This window comes from Seriola aureovittata, chromosome 6 (genome assembly GCF_021018895.1).
Source record: "Seriola aureovittata isolate HTS-2021-v1 ecotype China chromosome 6, ASM2101889v1, whole genome shotgun sequence".
In the NCBI taxonomy this organism is placed as follows: Eukaryota; Metazoa; Chordata; class Actinopteri; order Carangiformes; family Carangidae; genus Seriola; species Seriola aureovittata.
In genome coordinates, this window is record NC_079369.1 from 18271306 (window position 1) to 18280910 (window position 9605).

Consider the following 9605-nt stretch of genomic DNA (forward strand, 5'->3'; position numbering starts at 1 on the left):
AAATATTCACTGCAGTCTGGTCAGAAAATGATGTTTGGTTCAGGGTCAGAGTCGTAAACAGACAATAGCAGGCCCTCATAAGTACACCAATCCTAATGTGTGTGTGTGTGTGTGTGTGTGTGTGAGTGTGTGTGTATGCACATATGGGAGGAAGAAGTCAGAGGAAGGAGGAGGCGAGGGGTGATGTAGCTCCCAGCACTGGCTCACGCCGGTTTGCGCTGCTTCTCACTGGCCCAGCCCCACAGCGAAGTTGCGAGGTTAGTGGAGAGGCGGATGGATTTGGGGTGGGGGGGGCGGGTTAGAGTGGGGGTCATTTAGCGCCTCGACTGCCCTTTGCAGCACCGAGGGCCTTGGCAGAGGCGCCCACTGACATGCCAGACAGATATTTGCATGTAGAGAATGTACGCAGCAGCCATCACCCCCCTCTATGAGGAATCGAGGCTGTGATACTCAGGCTTGTGATATGAATACTGTTTTATGCATCACTCTAGGTGCACACGGACACACAAGTGCACACATACGAAGCAGAGGCATATGAGGACTCAGTTAGACAAACACACACGTGCTCTGCATGGTTTTTGTTACATGTGGTAATTATTGATGGATTTCCTGTTTTCATTATATATTTGGATTCAGTTTTTACAACACAGAAGAAGCAGAACTGAAAGTAAAACAGTCGTGACTCATCGATCAGTCTACGTCAGTCACATAAAAAAAAAAACAGAACTGAAATTAGAAAAAAAAAATCTATTACCATATCAAGCAACAAATGCTGCATGTTTTTGGCACTTCTTTAAAGCAAATCTTGTGAGTCCCATGGTCGTATTACCCAGTCTACTGCATTATATCTAATGTACTCTACATAAGAGCATGATAATCAATAATCAGTGGGATAAGGCAGTGACTATTTACAGAAGCTTCCCTAAGAAGTTCTGCAATGGCAACATAAACAATCGTCACGAGTGCACGTGCACTTACTGCAGTGAGTTGGATTGACTGAGAGGCGGGTCGATTACACAGCTGTCTAACTTAAACATTAGCAGCAGCTGAGTGGCTGCTGTGTCTGGTCACTTTCTGAGGTAACGAGCACAGCTGAGCCTCACGAGCGCAGAGCAGAGACTGCGGGACAGTCCTGTGCATATCTCAATGAGATGTACATTTCTTCTTTTAGTCTTATCACCAGAGAGGAAAATGCTGAGTTAAAGTAACAGCAACAGGAATTACTGCACATGTCTTTTTGACTCACTCTTCCTGCCTACATTTCTGTCTCTGTCTTGGCAGTACGACCGGTCTTCAGCTGCTTGTGAGTTCTTGGGGCTTTAGTTTACAAGCCAAAAACAAAAATGCAACAAAGAGATTTGCACTATGGTTTGCACAAAAACCAGGAGCAGGTGGTGTCAACGTAAAGCTCCATTTAAGTACGACTAGGACATCTGTAACAACTAATCTAATTGTTAGTCGTCCTCTGAGACTTGGGGACTAGTCAGAAGTTCAACTTTAAAGGTCGTCCAGTGTCTGTTTTTTCTGTTTCCAAAATATTTGAAAATTGCCACTTAAACTGAATGTTTTCCTAAAACCTAGTAGAGGAAAAACTTGTTTGTCTTGCTGTTAAAAAAAGTCACCAGGAAGTGTATTTACATATTCAGTAGGTCATCTCCCTGTAGTTTTACTTGAATGTTATGTAGGAAAGTCCGTCTAATGAGAAAGTATTTTGACCAACTATTACTAGAAGGTTTCTTTTTAATGTTTGGCACCTGAAAATAGAGAAAACACGATTTTTCCATTCCCTCTGGCAGATGAGGCAAAAATACAGCACGAAAAAAATGAAATGCTGTGCTTTCAATAGATACATCTGCATAGCCATTCATAGTAGAGCCATGTCTGCAGCAAAACTCTCCAGAGAAATAAACTGAACTGATGAAGCCTCTTGGATGAGAGGTGAAACGTTTTCACAGACAAATAACCTAGTCCAGTTGTTTTCGATTTAAAAAACTCCTTTAGGATACTATGACCTGGACAAATGAGAATATACACAGGCCCCTCCAGAGAAATAAATAAAATGCAGCTGAAGAGTTATGCAATGGAAAAACTAAGTGGTACCGCCTTGCCTCTGTCCAGGTGGAACTGATTTTCAGCTGTGGCAGATCGAGAATTTGTGCCCAACTGTGCTTAACTTACATTATATCGCGTGTTTTTCCAATCAATGAGGTGCTCAGGATTTGGATTTGGAGGCATTCATTCAGAATTTGTGCTTTTTAGCCTTTTTGAACCACTATTTATCCACTGAGTTGTTTTATAGCAACACCCTGCCTCATATCTTGACACTTCCACACATTCAGACCTCAACACTTTCTACTGTTGGCAAATAAGCTGCATTGCATTGCATTTTCTCTTTTTTTGACTGTCTTGCTCAAGGGAATCTTGATAGTCATACCTGAGGGCTGTGAGAGTTTCCATATCACCTCTCACAACTGTCTCGTAACCCCCCCATGGTCAATTTGGGGTTTTGAATCAGCAACTTTCACAAACTTCTCAAGCTTTTCCGTTTGGTCATATCCTATAAAATGTGTTGATATATGCTATAAAATGTGTAATTTTAACCATGTTTATTTTCAAGCGGAAAGAGGTAAGCTCCCACAGTGTCACCAACGCTAGGAAACAATTTTTTATATTATCACAATTTGATCCATTAGGCCCAATAAAAATAAAAATAAAAAATCTCAAAGAGACCAATCAGTAAATTGTTTTCATGCCTTTCATGTGAGCAGGGGGTCAGCAGAAAAACATCACACTCAGCTAGAAAGAGACTTTAATAAATGTCCATGCTCAATGGGCGCAGGACTGCAGAAACCTGAGAAATCCTGAGAAGGTTTTTCTACATATGCTCAGTGAGCAATTTCAATTAATGGGATGCCATCTCAGAGAGTGGGACAGAGTTCTCCTTACTGGGTAAGTTACTCTGTGTAAGTTTACAGAGTGTAACGGTTGATGAAAAATCACCGCCAGTGTTCATCCTCTTCAGGAAGGACAATGGGGAACGAGAGCGATGAGGTTTATGGGAAATGTGGTTTTAATCTTGCATGTTAGAGCTAGCAACACCGCTGGCGTGAAGTAGAGGTGAACAGTGGCGTGCACCACGGTCATCTTTACCTTACTAACTTTACAACAAGCTATCACTAAGAATTTGACAGGAATCAGTGAGGTTTCAAAGCTCACCTTTAAGTTTTCCTCCTGTTCCTGTGAGTGAAATGCACACACTCGACTAAGATTACCAGAAGCATAAAAGCAGAAGTTTGTGTGGTGTTGTCAGTGAAAGTAACAAAGATGATCTATTGTATTTAGAACAACAGCTCTGGGGCTGCTCCGGCAGTATACAGCTGCCTTTGGTCACGCGTTATAAAACCTGTGAGTCAGCACAGAGCGGTTACTATCTCATACTGCAGTAGATTGATAACTGCTCTGCATGCAGCAAGGTTCCTGGCAGAGTTATGGGGTGAGGTCAGGGATCAGGGGTCTGACCTCCAGCTGCTTCTCCTCCCCTGCCTCAGACATCCAATGAGAGAGTTGAACCCACTGGGCTGGAGACCCACAAACAGGACACAAGTTATCGTACAGTGTGCGTCTCTCTGCCCATCAAACCTACACCCAGATCTGCCCTCACTCACAACCAGTACAAGCAACCATCCATTTTCCCATTTAAAAGCATTTCCATATTGCTGCTATCTATTGTTTTAACACAATGATAATTCATGCTACAGCTGCTAAAAAAATTTCATTTCTAGTAGGTATGCGTTGTCTCTATCACTTTGACAGCATCCACTAGGGTTTAACTGATTTGGTAATTTTTGCAAATACACAACATGAGTTATCTATATGTACTATGTACTAATTTCTTTCCTTCTCTTTAGGTTACACCTGCCTCTGAAGCATTCTGGGATTGAGTGACTTTCATTTTTTCAGCCTTTGAACGAGGAATTTGATTACAAAACAGGTTTTTATAGCATGAACGAAAATGTAATGTAATATGAGCATTTAATGAGGAAAATGTAAAAAAAATTCCATCATAGCAAAACTGGCTAACATAGTTAGTAAACAGTAATTAAATGTGTTTACAGTGTCAGTCTAAACCGAAGCCCTAAAATGGACACAGAGGCAAACTGCCATGAATTAGCTGCAGCGTGCAGCGATTCCATGTTTGCTCTGATGAGTGAAGATTACTGGGAGTGTAATGTATATTAATAGATTGTGTCTGATCTCCAGTAAAGACAGCAGCCAGCGTTAGCCGGACTAGGAAAATAAGTTTAGGGCTTGGCAGCTGGCTGAGTCCAGGAATAGTGTCAGTTCTCATGAGCTCTGTGACCGGCAGCCAGCTTACACTAGACGGAGCTTGTCCCAGAGAGCGAGACACCGCTGCCTCTGACCGCGCTGACCCTCTGTTATCAAGTTTTCATTACAGCTCTCACCTCAACACCAAATGGCAGTACAACCACAAGGCCCAAGCACTCCTCATACACCTATACCTAGTTTTCTTTTACAACCAGTCTTTTCTATATTCCTTCCATGATTAATTGCTTAACTAATGAGCACTTTTCCTTCTTTCACTTGGCTTCTTCCCAAATCATTTAACCAGCAATTTCTGTCCCTTTTTTTTTTTTTTTTTTCCGAGACCCCAAACCAATCAGTGCATTTATTCTGGGCTCATTAAACATCGTCTGCATCAGCTGCTTCTTCTCCCCATCACCACCATCATCCAAAACCTTCACTTGACTCAGCAACTGAAGTGTAAACAACTGGGCTGCCAAATCATTACACGTTATGGAAAAAATGAGCAGAGTCAGTCATTTTCTTAATACAGTTTTTGGTCTTGTCTGATTTTTTGTTGCAAACCAGCCATTCCTTTGGTCACTGTTGCAGTCAGAGTTAGGCTCAATCAACAATGTCCCTGTCACGACCTTACTTACTTACTTACTTCACATTTAGCAAACAAGTTATAACTCAATAAACTCAATAAATCAATCTCTCCTGGAGGGATTGTAGGATTAGCTGATCTCTAGAGGCAGGATGAAGAAGCAAAGACACCACTGGAAAGAAATGGAGAAGGAAGCCCAGAATAGAATAAGATGAAAAAACATAGTACATGACCTGTGCTCCACAAGAGGAGAAAGGGATGAAAAATGACTCATTTATATCATATTAATACTAATTAACTTGTGTTGTCCCAGATAAATAAATGAAGTAAGGTAAATTAAGTCAAGCTTATCTACAAACTCTGAATGTTGTGGTTAGTTGCTTCCATCACTGCAATATATTTGCCTATTTTTCTTTCTATGGCCTTTTACTTCAGTCAGTTCTGTTATTAATTAACTTCCTCTTCAGGATTAATAAAGTTGAATTTCTTTATACTATTAGCAGAGTTTCTGCATTGCTGTAAAGTGTTTTTAAAACGTTTTATGCCATCTTCCTTTAATAATGTCCCTATTTCCATAACTTGCACAGTATATACTGTAAGTGCAACACTGTATTTATATTTATCTCAGTATTTTCATTGGTGTATTTTTATTAATGAATAGTGCATTTGAGGAAAACAGACTGATATGCAAAAAAAATCTAATAAAATAAACCAGACAAAAAGCATCTGATCTTATGCAGTGAGACTGAAAGAAGATGGACTGTTCTGAAAGTGTCACCCCTCCATTTCATCTTAACACTATCCACATAGAGATCTACAACTTATAGCCACAAATAGTAGCCCTATGATTACGCCCACTGTGGCACGGGAACATCCTGTCCCACCAGAGGTATGCGTGGATGTTCACTAATCCCAAGCATGTCTGCCTGATAATCAATACACCCAGCCTGACTCTTTCAGGGCATCACCTGAGTCCTTATGTAATGTGCCAGGGGAACACCTGCCCGCCACTTTAAGTCCTGGATCATCCCAATATCACCACCCCTGCTCCTGCTCTGCTCTGGATCCTCTTACACTTCTGGGGAATGTGTATCCAAATTGTTCCTGGTGACAACAAGCGCATGACAGAGCGCAAAGAGAAAAAGTTCAGCCAGTCTGAGTCAGAGGAAAGATGAGGAGGAGGACAAGGAGGGAGGGAGGGAGGTGAGGAGGGGTATATAGCTCAGAGAGTCAGCCTACGCTGGTTCAGACCAGTTCCTGCCCCCTTCCCCTTCGCCTCGCTTGCTTCTTCTCCTCCTCCTCTCCTCTAGTTTACTCTCCTCATCTCATTGCGCCTTCTTTTTTTTTTCGTCCGTTCCTATTTTGATCTAATTTCCGTCTTCTCCCTCACTCCTTCCTCTTCTTTCCCTTTTCTTTCCTCTTATTTTCTTCGCCTCTATTCTCATATTCTTTCTACAGCTCCCCTTCCGTCTTTTCCTCTTATTTCCCTTTTACAGATGTGTGGCTGCAAACTTAACTCACAACTCCATCGTGAGAGAGAAAGAGATTATGCAGTACTAAGAACTGAATAATTCATCATCTTGATATGGTTTGAATGATAAAATCCAGTTCATTTATTTGGCAACGCTGTGTCTGATTGACAATCATGAGAAGATCATAGGTCAGTGTGTCTTGGCAGTTGGAGAGAGTGTGAAACAGGAGAAGCAAAGCCAGAGTGAAAGTGTGATGAGATGTGAGTGTGTGCTTTGCATGAGAAAGAATAAAAGAAAGACCAAGAGATAAATAGTCCTTCTCATGCTCCTTACTCCCAGTGGGTTTAAAGAGCTTCTTCTTTGCATATTTTGCCACACAACACACAAAAACAGGGCGAAATGTACAGCATACATTAAACGGAAATCAAAGCCAGGAGTCAGTAACATCTAAAACATGTGCGCTTTTCTGGAGCGAGAGTTTGAGAAAAAGAAAACTTCACTTGAGGCTAAACTGAGAGAAAACAGTGGTGAAGACTAACACTGGAGGGTGGGTCTGAAATTTACTGCCGGTTGTTGATATTCTAAACAGAGATGGACGTTGTTTGGTATTTCTCAGCAAAACTGCAGACTGTCATTTCTGCACTGAGCTGCAGGGTTTGTTCACCCAGAGGAGGCTGGGGATGTAAACATTGTGAGGCTGAACAATGTTTCCTTCTCCAGGCTGCCGGCCAGACGGATTAGAGACTGTCAGCCGTGAGATCGGACACACGGCAACAGCTCAGCCAGCTCAGATGAAAGACTGATGGAAGATTCTCGAACTGAAGATGTACTTTCGTAGGTTTTGTTTTCAGTACGGCGTGTTCATGTATCACCGTGACGTAAAGCTCTATTCATTTCCTGAAAGCTTTTCTATTAGTGTTAACGCAGATTAATCAAAGGAGAATTTAAAAGTAGTGGGAGAAATGGACTCTCACCTCCTACAAGTGACAAATCCTTTCTTGCCCAGTTATCTGCTCTTCTCTTCTATATTTTGAACAACTCTTGGAAAAACACATTAAATCTAAAAGCTGTTTATGAAAGTTATTTGCGGGATCCCGTGCAAAAGTCCCGTGCGCAAACAAGCGGCTCTGGTGACAGGGAGACATTCGATAGCTTGACTTACTAATTAAGGCTTGTTTACTGTCTGTGCGAGGTGCAGCGGGCAGATTCGCTGAGCATGTTGACCAGCAGCAGACACGGCATCTGATAATCTCATTAACCTCCATCAGGCCTTAAACAGGTCACGCAGATTCATTTGTATTATTACTTTTTTGACTTGTCTTTCTGTGGTTGGCACTGACTCCCTCATTGACCTCCACAGCAGGTTTCCAACATTTCCATGTTGTTCAATATCTAACGTGGGAATCCTACATTTTGGACTTTACTACCAGCATTTGAATTTCCTAAAATAGCAAAGATTCAAAGAAATTTAGATTTGAGCCAGTATAAATGGAAGTCATCTCTTTGTCTTGTACTACTTACCTCTTCCCACCGCTCCAATACAAAAAGTCGACATGACAGTTTTTCTGCTGTTAGTGACAGACTGTAAAGATACTCCATATACAGTCTACATGTACTGTATGTGTTGCACTCGACACCGGCAGCACTAGTGCTTTACCCCTGTTGAACTACAGGATCACAAGCACTCCGCTATCATTAACACTGACCTTCTTCTTCTCCACAGTCACCTGTGATTTAAACTACCACAACAGCCCAGTGACAGTGAAGGGACATCATCAAGCACCTCCTGTCAAAACACATCACCATCATTAACTGTCTCATCACACCTTGCAATTTCAATTTTCCACCCATTAGCAGACTGCGGTGAACTGTCACACACACACAACATGTCACCTGTAACAAAGACATGTCAGGAGATCACTGTGTGTCAACAGCCTTAACTGAGTACAAATCCAGGCATGGAGAGTAACACTCTCCCCCGGAGACAGGAGCAGACAGACTACCTGTAACCTGAGGGGGAATACAGCTGAGTCATGTTTACCCATACTGCTCATTCTATGAGTGGAGGAGGGGTCAGAGTGAATTTAACTCAGACTTTTACTGAGGGAAATGTACAGTACGCAAACAGGGAGAGGTTTCTGTGTTTGGCTCAAGGACACTTTGACCACGGAGAATCTGAGACTTTACGATTACATGGCACTCTAAGCCAACCACTAAGGAGGGTTCAATTACCGTTGTAAAATGGATCACCCTGAGTGACAGGCAGAGCAATGTGAATCATGTAGTGTAGCAGTACAGTAGAATCAAAACACCTCAAAACCACAGCTGTCCCTGCAAAAGAACAGACAGTACTGAAACATATACATATACACTGTATGCTGTATAATTTAGATGCTTTAGTAAAGCCTTACTTGTCAGAACATTTTTTTGAAAAGCTGCCAGAAAAACAAAACGTTATAAGTGGTTCCCTCTAGTCATGGAGTCACAGAGCAGCGAGCAAGCTGCAGTCAGACACGCAGCAAAGCAAACAGTCATGTTCATACCTGCAGAGACCTTTGGGGGACACTTTACCTTTCAGTGTTTCATTCTTAGAAATTTGAAAACATTTTCAGAGAACTTCAAACACCAATACAGAAACAGCATAAAAAACATAAACGGCTTCACAGTGTGTTGGGGAATGCCGTCTGTGTTCAAGGTAAGCTCATTGTTCATTTTATGCAAGTTATCAGAAACGGGTCATCAGTACTTGGCTCTCATTAGTGAGAGACGTCAATCAAAATGCTGAAGTCTGAAACATCATTTGAAGCTGGTGTTTGGATTTCCTCACTCCCTTTTCTCCACAAACATAACCTCACGAAGAGGAACATCATATTTACCGACAGCTTGGCTCAGGGCCACAGTGGTAGTTGTTGCTCAAGAAGAACAGAGGAAGATGCATCTCTTTCTTAACTCATATCCCTAAACTGGATTTCAGAGCCACCATAAACTGCAACCTCACAGTTATTACCTAAAGTGATTTTTTGAAAATGTGAGTTCAACATTAATTCTTGGCATGTTCTATTAGGAGGCGTTATCCTCTCCATTTAAACGCTCAGACGACCCACTTCACACTTCACATTAAGGTGTGCCTCCACCTGGCAGCTTTCTATACATGGCACAGTGAACATGATCAGAGACTGTCAGTATAGAACATCGTGTCCTGTCCATCCTGTAGCTGTCAAAAC